The sequence below is a fragment of the Pseudorasbora parva genome, chromosome 15 (genome assembly GCF_024679245.1).
Source record: "Pseudorasbora parva isolate DD20220531a chromosome 15, ASM2467924v1, whole genome shotgun sequence".
Taxonomy (NCBI): Eukaryota; Metazoa; Chordata; class Actinopteri; order Cypriniformes; family Gobionidae; genus Pseudorasbora; species Pseudorasbora parva.
This window is the reverse complement of record NC_090186.1, coordinates 3,403,090-3,416,736: the sequence shown is the minus strand read 5'-3', so window position 1 is coordinate 3,416,736 and position 13,647 is coordinate 3,403,090. Positions and strand designations below refer to the sequence as shown.

General features: G+C 38.2%; 1 protein-coding gene across 5 annotated transcripts in view; it reads right to left on the bottom strand.

Annotated features, from left to right (window-relative positions):
* The window catches only part of myo6a (myosin VIa), an 82,032-nt gene that overhangs the window by 67,490 nt on the left and 895 nt on the right, over positions 1-13,647 (bottom strand). The window lies entirely within an intron of this gene.

Sequence of the window (13,647 nt, the reverse complement as noted above, 5' to 3'; positions counted from 1 at the left end):
ACACACGTTGGTCTATGTGGTTTACAGGGACTCTCCATAGGCGTAATGGTTTTTATACTGTACAAACCGTATTTTCTATCCCCTTACACAGCCCCTGCCCCTAAACCTACCCATCACAGGAAACATTCTGCATTTTTACTTTCTCAAAAAAACATCATTTAGTATGTTTTTAAGGCCATTTGAATTATGAGGACATTTGATATGTCCTCATAAACCACATTTATAGTGTAATACCAGTGTAATACCCATGTAGTTATACAAATTTGTGTCCTCATAAACCACATAAACAGGCTCACACACACACACACACACACACACACACCTCTAACCGTAAATAACAATGCATTAATTTAGCAGAATTGGTTTATTTTGTCCCAGTTTGCAGGGTAGTCTCCGGTGAAAGTTTCTGTAGTTTCCTCACACTCTAAAAATTGCTGGGTTAAAAACAACCCAAGTTGGGTTAAAAATGGACAAACCCAGAAATTGGGTTGTTTGAATGGGTCCATTTACTGGGTTCAAACAACCCAATTTCTGGGTTTGTCCATTTTTAACCCAACTTGGGTTGTTTTTAACCCAGCACTTTTTAGAGTGCAGCCAATCAGCTTTTTGTCGTCTCTTCCCCATGGCTTGTTAGCGATTTAGCTCATTCTTAAAATGAAAAAAACAACAATTTGTTATTCTGTGCCCAAGAGTAAGAGTGCAGCCGAATGAAGGCATTCCAATGAATGTCAAGACTAAAGTCACGTTCACACCAAGGACGATAATGACACTTATTTGTAAAAATCGCCCTAAATGCAATAGAATAGCAGAGACTCAACACTAACAGCCAATCAGAATCCATCCTGCTTTGAAAGAGCTCGAGCATTTAAAGCGACGGAGGGCAAGACTGGACCATTCTTTCAGAAGAACAGAGCGGTGTGGATGCTAATATAGCTCTCTTTCTTGGTGTGAACAGGCCTTCATTTGGAAGAAGAAAGGCAGTAGAGGAAGCGGTTCAGGGCTCTGTAAGTCTGGGGAAGAAGAAGAAGTGGAACATGATATTGAATGAATGAAACGGGACTAGAGAAAGTGTTTTGATCTTGCGTCTCAGTTTCTCCGACTCTCTGAATAAGTCAGTGCCCTTCTTGTTGCTCTGTAAGGACATTTTAAATATTTAGAGGCCATTACCACAGCACAATCTCAGCGATATATTTTTGTAATCCTTTATGTTGTTGGTCTATGTATAGTTATAGTTTCACAGTGGCTTCTTAACACTCTAGAAACCACCCAGAACAGTAGTATTAACACGATTACCATTTAAAATGACTGCTTTCTGAATATATCATGTTAAAAATATTAGTGTGAAAATCCAGGTTAATAAATCACTTTCACAGTAGGACTTCTCTTGTATTTAACGCCACTCTATTATAATGTATTTCATACTCATACTGTAATCATGCTGTAATTCTACAGTGTGTGTGTGTGTGTGTGGTTGTACTATGAAGGTACCCAGCATGCAGTGCAGCACGAATAGTTCATGCTGTGGAGTTTCTTGATTCTTGTAGGTTTTATCTGTGCTGCTTTATATTCTAGATTGCTAATGTTTTAATTTGTCACACTTCTGATTTGGCTAGATCAGAAATTTGAATATGAATACACAAGGTCCAAGATCTGAGCTAATGTAACACTGATCTCCATCATGGTGACTTCAGGACAATTACAGCACTAAACAATATCATTTCTTACAGCGGCAAAGACGACTTTATCATGTGAACTCACAGGAAAACAAGAGTAAGTTACAGTGACGTCAGCATCATTCTGCTGTTGATTAACAGTAACTCGTAAGAAAATTACCCAGCATGCATTGATTTCACTGTCAATTTCTGACTACCGTAATTTATTGTCAAATTCCTGTACATTTCTGGCATTTTTAGTGCATTTTAATTATGTGAGCAAAGCTGAATTTACTCATGTGATCCTTCAGAAATCACTAATATGCTGATTTGCTGTTCAAGAAACATTTTTGATTATTATTAAATATAATATATATACCATGAATCAATTTGGAACAAAATGCTTATATTTTAATGCAAACTTCCTAACTAAAATATGAGATTATAAATTGTTTATTTGTCCCTTATTGGCAAAGAAATGATTCCAGGAATATAATAAATACAATGACTGCAGTAATGGAAAAGAAATTGTAGCATTTGTTTCTCTGTGGATAACACTTCCTGTAGAGCTGACCCCAAATGCATTACATGCTTCGTAAACTGCAAGTAAAAGAGGTATTTGCAAAAGCCCAGATTTACATATGCAAATTCCACGTTATGCAGACAATGACGAGCATTAAGTCTTTTTTTAGAAAGTTGTTTAAAAGGTTGTTTCCTTCCTTCAATCATCCAGATGACCACAGGAGAACGCAAAACTAGGGATGAGCATTTTTGTCAGTAGTGGTTATGTAGCAATGACAAACTATTTATTATTCAAATGTTATATTTCAAGATGAATGCATCAGCACTATATTTTTATTTGATGCTTCAGACTAATTAAATTGAACTAGCACAAGGATTCAACGCAAAATTTCCCATTAAAGTTACATTTATCCACTTTATTCATAACACAGAAGCACGGTTATGATTTTTAAACCTTTCAAAAGTAGCCGACGATCACAGTGGAAATTCAAATACACGTTCATTCATTCATTCATTCATTCATTCATTCATTCATTCATTCATTCATTCATTCATTCATTCATTCATTCATTCATTCATTCAAGAGAGTCATGTTTTCATCCACTAATGAAACAAGTGAAGTCTTTATGATTGAGTCATTGAATCATTCATTCGAGAGATTAATTTATTCATCCATTAATGACTGGATGAATAAATTCATCCAGTCTTTAAATTAAATTAAAATAAATTAACAAACAACGTCTTTATGAGTGAGTCATTGAATCATTCATTCCAGAGATTCATTTGATCATCCACTAATGAAACAGGCAAAGTTATTATGAGTGAGTCCTTGAAAGATTCATTCCAGAGATTCATTTATTCATCCACTTATGAAACAAACAGTCTTTATGAGTGAGTCATTAAATCATTCATTCAAGAGATTCATTTATTCATCCACTAATGAAACAAGTAAAGTCTTTAAGTGTGAATCATTGAAACATTCATTTGTCCCGATTCCCGATTTTTTTATAATAAATAATTCATTCATTAGAGTGCAGAAATGTGCATTTTGTCAGAATGTAAATTACACGTTATTTTGTTGAGTTGTCTGTTAAGAATCGTGATTAAACAAATAAACAACAAGCGTGATTCAATTCATCATGAATCTAGCAGCTCTTTTGTGCTGTGTACATGTACACATATTGCACTGTGATATATTGCTTAGTGTTTGTACTGCACACACACACACACACACACACACACCTCTAACCGTTAACAACATGCATTAATTTAGCAGACACTGTAAACCAAACTGATTAGATAAATGATTGCCCTTGGATGCTAGTGCAGTTCCTGTAAAGGATATTACAATTCAGATGTGCTGAGCATTACAGATACTTCAAATGTATTAAAAACATAAATTAAACAAACAAATATGTAAACCAGGTGTGTAACGGTACACAGAAGTAACCTTAATGTTGTGAATGTGACGAGAATACTTTTTGTGCGCAGAAACAAAACAAAAATAACAACTTTATACAATTTCTTCTTTTCTGTGTGTCTGACGCTGTTCAGTTTGACTGACTGTATGTAATGTCGAATACATGTATCGTTAAATCCCTAATATACATAAATTATGAATACAAAAGTGAAATGTACATTATTTAAAGCTTCACATATATCCGATTCTTTAAAAAAAGCTCATTTAACACATTATTTGTTAGTAATAATAATAATAATTAGGGTGACCAAACGTCCTGTTTTCCCAGGACATGTCCTGTGAGTCCTGTCCTTGCCCTAATATAACAATTTCCTATCCATTCAGAAGAGGCATACTTTAAATGTATTGAAATTAATAAGGAATCTTTGAGTAAATAGTGTCCTGGTTTTTGGTGATCAAAAGGTTACCCTAAGAAAATGTCACCAATAAGAACATATTAAAGGGATAGTTCACGCTAAAATGAGTGTGTGATGTTTATCTGCTGACCCCAGGGCGTCCGAGATGTAGGTGTGTTTGTTTCTTCAGGAGAACACAAATGAAGATTTTTAACTCAACCGTTGCTCGTATAATGCATGTCAATGGGGTGTATTTCTATGAGAGTAAAATACACACACACACATACAAATCCATATTAAACCCTGCGGCTCGTGGAGACACGTTGATGTCTTAAGACACAAAACCATCGGTTACTGAGAGAAATTACTTTTGTAGAGTAAGATCAAAATCCCGGCGTGAACATATAGTCCTCATTAGTGCCTGCGGATTGGTCGAATGAGGAATCTACGTAAATATATCTATGATTGTGGCGGGATTTTGACCTTACTTGAGGAAAGTAATGGTGCTGGGAATACTAGATGAGATGTCTTTATTCTCATGGAAATACACCCCATTAAAATATAAAAATCTTCATTTGTGTTCTCCTGAAGAAACAAACACACCTACATCTCGGACGCCCTGGGGGTCAGCAGATAAACATCACACTCATTTTAGCGTGAACTATCCCTTTAAATTCAAATCCAGTCATCTATGCCATGACACACATCAAACATCATGATAATAACTCATTCACTCAGGACTCCAGATGATCTGGTAATGGTTAAACAAACTGACACAGATTTAAGATAATGCTACAAAGGGCCGAACAGCCCAATAAAGCCTCAAGAAAAGAGGAAGCCGGAAACCAGGGAGGTAATATCTGCCATGAAGTGAAAGTTGTGTGTTGACGGAGTTATTCCACTCCAGGCCCACTCTTCCTCAGACACACAAATCTGGATTGTTGAAAGCGAGCTGGCAGAGACTGAGGACTCACTGTCAGAGCTCATGAGATCATGAGAGCTGCTCACGCCACAGAAAACTCACAGCAAGTCCAGCAAATGTTCACAGCCAACACATCTAAAGGAGACATTAAACTGATTCTACACCCTTAAAAATAAAGGTGCCAGGAAGAACCAAAAATGGGTTTCACAGTGATGACACAGAAGAACCATTTTTGTCTAACCATTTTATAGTGTAAAGAAGTCTTTTTGCACTAGAAAGAACCTTTATTTTTTTGCAGTGGAAAGGTTCTTTGGATATTAAAGGGGGGGTGAAATGCTGTTTCATGCATACTGAGCTTTTTACACTGTTAAAGACTTGGATTCCCATCCTAAACATAGACAGAGTTTCAAAAACTAATGTTGGACGTTTGATGGAGTATTTCTGTGTCAAAAATACTCCTTCCGGTTTCTCACAAGTTTCGGCGAGTTTTTTTCGAGTATGGGTCTATTTGACGTTAATAAGAGCGGAAGGTCCTTGTATGGGCCGTACGGGCTCTTCTCCCGGTAGGGTGCGCGCGCGCGTGACTAGAGCACGCTGTAAACAGTCTCTCAGCTGCAGATCCAGTCGTCCGTGAACGGCGCCGTGCTCCACTTTATTCCTATGGGTGACGTCGAGCGACTTCAACTCTTCAGCACAGCATTCCGGGAAGGCAGCGCTGCATTTGAACCGATTTGAACGCAGAAATGACGGGAAGCTTGACAACATCGTTTCAGTTGCGTCTCAAAATGGATTTACACGCCACTGCTGTCACAGGACTTTACCAAATCATACCAAAGAAGTGTGTTTCTGACCGAGCGGTCCCAGCGATAAAGCTTCGACGGTGAGTTAACTTAAACTGCTTCAAATGTCTCTGCTATTGGCTACCGTCGCATGAGTAAACATCAGTAAACGACACGATCGCGTGCTTCGTCATTCAAATGCGCTAACGGTTACTCCATTGTTGTTCTGTGTATAACGTTACAGTATGCTTGCTACTTCTAAGGTCTAGTCGCATACAATAGTCCATAAACCGAATCATGTCCTCATACACTGCGAGTAAACACACAGAAATGTGGAGAGGCCATTAAATACAGTAACTTACATACCACAGAGACGGACGTCCTGCTGTTGCCGTTTCTCCTGTTCAATTTATTTCTCCCTCAGATTTGATTGTGGATCATTATCTGTATTAGCTGAGATAGCCATGGGTTTCTCCACGCTTGAGGACGTCACCGCTTTGCGCGCTTGTCATTCTTTAGCTCCGCCCACACGATACGCCTCCAGGCGCTCAGTTTTTTCCGGAAAGACTCGGTACAGCCTATATTTCTTTTATAAATATGATAAAACTAAAGACTTTTCGGAGATATGAAGGATGCAATACTACTCTATAGGTACTCAAGATTGACATGAGATTGACTGAAACTGAGTGTTTCACCCCCCCTTTAAAGGTTATTCATGGAACCGCACACGCTACCAAAGAACCATTTAAGAAACTTTATTTTTAAGAGTGCAAGTTAACTAAATGTTTGCTGAAACTGAAATATGACACTAAAGTATTACATTAAAACTGACTAAATTAAAAATAAGTTGGCACATTATATTTCTATGAATCTTAGCATTACAAATATATACCGATTAGACAAAACATTGACCTAATATTGTGTTGGTCCCCTTTTGCTAACCCGTCAAGGCATGGACTCCACTAGACCCCTGAAGGTGCGCTGTGGTATCTGGCACCAAGATGTTAGCAGCAGAACCTTTAAGTCCTGTAAGTTGTGAGGTGGGGTCTCCATGTATGGGACTTGTTTGTTCAGCTCATCCCTCAGATGCTCGATTGGATTGAGATCTGAGGAATTAGGAGGCCAAATCCAATGGTTTCCCAGCAGAGCATTGCCCAAAGCATCACACTGCCTCCACCGGCTCGCCTTCTTCCCGTAGTGCATCCTGGGGCCATGTGTTCCCCAGGTAAGCCACACACACACACACACACACACACACACACGGCCATCCACGTGATGTAAAAGAACACGTGATTCCTCAGACCAGGCCACCTTCTTCCATTGCTCCGTGGTCCAGTTCTGATGCTCACGTGCCACTGTTGGTGCTTTCGGCGGGGTCAGGGGTCAGAGGTCACCCTGACTGGTCAGCGGCTATGCCGCCCCATACGCAACAAACTGAGCTGCTCTGTGTATTCTGACAGCTTTCTATCAGAACCAGCATTAACTTCTGGAGCAGTTTGAGCTCCAGTAGCTCGTCTGTTTGATCGGACCACACGGGCCAGCCTTCGCTCCCCACGTGCATCAATGAGCCTTGGCCGCCCATGACCCTGTCACCCAGTCCTCTAGCCGTCACAATTTGGCCCTTGTCAAACTCACTCAAATCCTTACGCTTGCCCATTTTTCCTGCTTCTAAAGCCAAAAGTATACTTCGTTTTTTTTCGCATTTGCAAGCGTAAAAGTAGCGTACAATGTATGCTCAGTTACAAAAATCCGGCAATGCGCATTCAGCACGTACTCTTCAGATGACAAAATGTGCATCACGTGCACTTTATGCTGACCCTCGCGTACGCACAAAACGTGACGTATACTTTGGCCTTTACACATCAACTTTGAGGACAAAATGTTCACTTGCTGCCTAATATACCTAGCCTGGTTTTACCAGACTCTCGTACATTTCATTTGTACATAGAGTCTGGCCACTCTCCATTGACAAGGGTTTATTTCCGCGAAGGCGGGCACCCTGTTGAGGTTTAAAACTATTGGATCTGCCCTGAGCCACTCTGGATCTGCCGTAACCAATCACTAACGTTTGGTCGTGACGTATGTCATGCGCCCTTCGCCTTTTTCACTCATGGAAATCCGACAAAATAAAAGTGCACATGTGCATGCCACCTCAGTGATAAAACTATAGGATAAAACCTAAAACTCGTGCATTCGGATTGTGATTTATTCACGCCACGGTGGAGACTGGAGAGGAGAGTTTTGTGATCGGGAACGCGCCGCTCATGTAACAGAGATCAGCTAGTAGTAGTTGCTGTGCGAGTAAACCTCACTCCTCTGACCTCAAGAGACGCTCTAGCGACTGACACTAGAGGTTGCAGCCTTTAGCCTCATTGTTAGAGCGTCCGACTCTCATGCCGGCAGACCCGGGTTTGAGTCCCGGTACGAACAGTAGGGGTTACACTCACGCGGTCCGTAACATGATTGTATGCTGTAAATAAAATGGCATATTCTTGGTATGATAATAAATGCTGCTATAAATAACGGACCAATTCAAATGTTTAAGTGCTTTTATTTTAATTTGTTTGAGCGCCGCGGTGATGAAATATATTGCTCTTCTAAATACTTGCCAGCATTTTAAGGAAATACAAATCTATAAATGGATCCTAATAACAGGAAAGCAACCGTACGGTGTTCTGCAGTGGTCAAAAATGATTACAAACAGTGAATTTTGAAGTGATATATTGTTGAAAACTCAGAGATGTGGATTCGGACAGTTGTTACATCAACACGACCTTGCGTTTGTCTAAAGCAGTCGGTAACTCGGCCGGGGATTTTTCCGCGGGTGGTGAGAGACGGACGGCAATAAAATAACTGACCAGTCCCTGTAACTTAAATGATGGCAATACCTTCTGACCCCACGAGAAACAGTTACCGTCCGAATAGCTTCAGCCAACTCCTTCATCACTAACGGAGCGATCTGGAAAATCAAACTTTTCCCGAATTTACCCTGTTGGAGGGCCACAGCATCATGGCCACCAACAAACCCCAGCAAAGACTGTTATTTCTCCGGCTTTAACATCTGGATATTCGGGAGCGGTGCCACAATGCAATGAATGGTTTAGTTTGCATCTTTCTCCGCCACAATTACTGAACTACATCTCAAACTAGCGCTCGACATCAACGTCATCGTTCTCAGACACTCCCTCTGTTCGCTGATTGGACCGGTAAAAATTTGTTCGGAGAAAACCTAAGACTACACCGCAGTCCCAGACGTAGTACTGAAAGAAAATGAAAATTGAGCGGAAGTACGTAGGAGGGCAGAGCCAGGCTATAATATACCCCCACCCACAACAAACTACCAAAAATTAACACTTTACACATTTCTAATATTAATAGTGCCATTTATAATTGTGTTTAAATTATATTAATCCAAACTATAAATAAAAGTAGGTTAGGTTTCAGATTATTATTTAATTATATTTTTTCACTTATGAATGCTAGGTAAAAATGATACTAATATGTAGGCCTATAGCTTTTGCATATTTGTAATAAATAGTGATATACATCAATAGTGCCTAAAATATACAGCTATGGAAACCACTAACATTGATGTTTTAATGCTAATTGGTCTCTTAACTTTTTCCAGAGCTGTATTCCTCCAATAAACAAACTATAGCTATAACTATATTAGAAGCAATTGCGACTTTTATATTATATAAACATATGAAAGTATACGGCTTTGACACTTTTTTTCAGTAGTTGCATTTCAGATTCAGGACACAAGAGGATGGTAGGGTGTCAGTAGTTTATATGAACGTTGGTGCAGGTGCAGCTCATTATGACACACTCAACACAAATGCACAACATTATTCAAATCCTGGCCTCTATATGAGTTCAATCTGAGCTGAAGCATTTGGTGATTTTAATGGTGGCTTAAAGATTGACCATTTACCGCGATCACAGGTCAAACTCTCAGGCTAGTGTAAAAGACCTGAGCATGGTGTGACAGCTGTGGTTAAAGTTAATCAGTGGCAGAGGTTTCTACATCGCAAGACACACAAGCATTCTCAAAATACATTTTTGACAACGAATGGTTAATGATTTTAGCTCTCTTATAGACAACATGAAGGAATCTGAAGTTCTTCTAATCCTCCGCAGTGTGAAGTGACACAACCTGTTTGCTAATAGAAAGGTCACACATGAACCAGTCTGTTCATCCAGACACACAAAAGCCTGACGGGACCTACACAAACAAGGAGTTCTTCATTAATGTCAATCATACAGAGCTCCACTGAACACTAATGATCGGCTGTGTGAACGAGTTGAACACGCAACAATGTTGTGACAAGGTCAGTCACATGTTCAGGTCAGCGTATTTAACATTTTATTAACACTTATATGGTACCTGAATTGGGTGACTTTGGGCTTTTCACACACAGTGAATCTGTTCTGAAACCAATAATGCTGTGTTTTAGAGAACAGAAACTAAAACTGAACCTCATAAGTGACCATCATGTGACCTTACCAGCTTTGAAAAGGGTTAGTTCACCCAAAAAGGAAATTTGTGTAAAAAAAACATCTTCCCGGTTTGTTTTCAATCCTCAAATAAAGATTTGAATGATTATGAATCAGTGTATTGATTCATGATTCGGATCGCCAATGTCTCGTGATTTCAGCAGTTTGACACGCGATCCGAATCATGAATCAGTTTGCTGATTCATAACCGTTTGAATCTTTATTTGAGGATTGAAAACAAACGCGGAAGAGAAGACAATGCTGAATAAAGTCATAGTTTTTGTTATTTTTGGACCAAAATCTATTTGTCATTGAATCATTCACTAAAGAGATTTGTTCAAAAACACTGATTCGTCCAGTAATGAATCATGAGTGAGTCACTGAATAATTCAACCAACTCACTGTTTTTAAAAATATATATATATTATTCAGATAGCAACTCTATATGGTCCGACTAAATCTTCACTCTGGCCGACTAAAGGATATCTATCATTAGCCATCTGCTACTAAATTCTTAGCATATATATATATATAAATATAACATTTATATTCACTCGCTGAACACATGAAGGTTTCTCTCTCCGTCAAGCGATCTGTATTATTTCAGTTCAGCTCAATGGATGCTCAGCGTACCTGTATCTGACGCGCCGTAAACTCTAGAGTGAAACGCAAGCCACGACTCGGCATCGTTTGACGAGAGCACTGTGTTTCACACACACACACACACACGCACGCAAAGAGAGAGTGTGTGTCTTAAACACCACGTAGAACGCACTACACGCACGCACGACGCACTACAAGTTAATTATATTCTTTGTTGTATTTTTCTTTCAAAATACCAGAGTTTATTTGGAATTATTCAACTTTTAAGAAAAAGCAGAAGATATGCTGGTTTTTCCAGTGGTGGGCGGAGCTAATGCGCAAACTGCAATCTCATTGGCTGGCGCACATAGCCGTCCCTGTTATTAAATATTAAACATTATTAACATTCATGGACCCAGCAGCTCATCAATCCTTAGTGAATAGTATATTGTTATTAGTAGTAGAATTAGTAGTACTGTCTTTAAATAATAATTACATATTAATTTATTAATAATAATTATTTATTTATTTTTAACTTTTTTTACAAAAAGACAATGTTCAGCAATATCTTAAGCACCACAACCAGTTCTAAGTTTAGTTAAAATGACAATATATACATGGTTTCCAAGTTTTAGTTGAATTACTGAGTTATATCACTAAATAGTGCTTGATTATCATAATATCATAATATTTATTGTGATATGCAGTGACAGTGATGATTTCAATAGTGATATTAGCAAATTACTAGGCAAAATACTCAAAGCAAAACAATACAACAATAAATAGCACCCTTGAATAGAGTAAAACCAGCCTTTTTAATTAAGAAACTATTCACATTGTGTGTGTGTGTGTGTGTGTGTGTGTAGGTTTAGGGGCAGTGTAGGGGGATAGAAAATACGATTTGTACAGTATAAAAACTATTACGCCAATGGAATGTCCCCATAAAACATGGAAACACAACGTGTGTGTGTGTGTGTGTGTGTGTGTGTGTGTGTGCGTTTTATGTAATTTTTTTACATAGATCTTGTGACAATGCATTTTGAGATTGTCTTCTCCACAAAGCATATGTGGAATGCAATCTTTACGATTCGGCCAAAACAACATCTCTTACACTCTAAAAAAAATGATGGGTTGTTTTAACCTAATGTTGGGTCAAATATGGACTAACCCAGCAATTGGGTTGTTTTAACCCAATGATTAGGTTGTTTTAATCCTACGGTTGGGTTAAATATTTGCTTAAGACAACCCAATCGCTGGGTTAAAACAACCCAACTGCTGGGTTAGTCCATATTTGACCCAACATTGGGTTGTTTTTTTACCCAGACTTTTTTAGAGTGTAGAAGGCAGGGGATATATGCATTTCTATGATGCCTTAAATGCTGCCAACTTAGACTGCCAAAAAGGATGGGAACTGGGAACCGATCCACTGTTCAGCCAGAGACAGAAGTAATGCAACGAGAAGTCCTGTGTGGGTTGTATGTATAGAGTCCTAAAAATTATAGACACATACTGTACATACCTGGGTTTGCACTGAACCCTGAGGCATCGGTGAAGGTGTGTACAGTGATGTACAGATCAACAAAAGCTTGTCATGAAATATGACACCAGTCGCAGGACAGCTGAATAAAGCCGGGCTGCTATGGTTATCCTCGCTCTAGGGTGGATATATATTTGAATGCTGTCAAAGATGAATAATAGATGTCAATAGAACAGAGTTCCCATCATCCCTGGTCAAGTGTGTCAGTGATAGGGCTGAGTATGGAGACAAATATCACCATTTGATTTTGACAAGCTTGCACTCATATCGATTTGATATTGATTTATTTGTATGTCAGGTACAGATATGGCAAATTCTCAAGGAAAAAAGAAAACCCATCTCTAAACTACATGGGAGTCAGTTGGTACTAAATCACAATAATATTGAAGGTTAAAAGTGTACATAATCATATTCATACTTCAATTAAATTCTTTAAATATATACATTTAAATGGTGGACGTCATAAAAACTTGACAGTTTTATTTAAAACATGATTTAAATATTGAAGAGCATTAAAAATTATAATGAATATGTAATATGTACATTTAGAAAAATGCTCCCCTCTAAAGTTAATTTTTATGTTTATGTACACTGGACAGTTTTTCTGAGGTAAATATGACGATACAGATTTCGCTAAGTTGTACTGTATCTTTAACACACCTTCTGATGTTTGTTCATGTTTTATTTCACGCTGTAACTGCTATTAAAGCGGTGATGATCCGTTCATGTGAGCTGTGCTACTGTGATCTGTCACGACACATTAAACAGAGCAAAAACTGTATTTGTTTTTCAATTTCATAATAAAATGGACGTAATTTGAAAATCTGAAACTTTGTTTAATATCAAAAGTAACAAAAGCACAACGATTATTGTGATTTTTTGGATGGGAGGGATTCTACAATCTGTTCATCCATTAACTGAAAACAGGATGACTAATCGACTAAGAACAACCATTAGTTTCTGTCCATCAATGATCCAAACTGTGTCTAATAAATAAAATAAAAAATAAATTAATTAATAAATAAATAAAATAAAATCCCTTATTTCTCTGGATTTAAACATTTTTGGAAACATTTGGGATAATGTAAGAACACAAGTCAACAAAATATATATATCACTGTTCTAGTGGATATTGGATATTTTAAAACTTACATACTGTGCCTTTAAATCCAGTGACTATCTTATGATTGGTCCGAGAGTCGTGTTCATACGCGTCTCCGTTTAAATATGTAGAATCTATATCTGTGAAATTTTCCAAAGTAATTAGACTTATTTATGATACGAATGACAGAAATGTGTTCAGAATGAAAGTGAAGTGAGTCATGACTCTCGGGCAGCCGC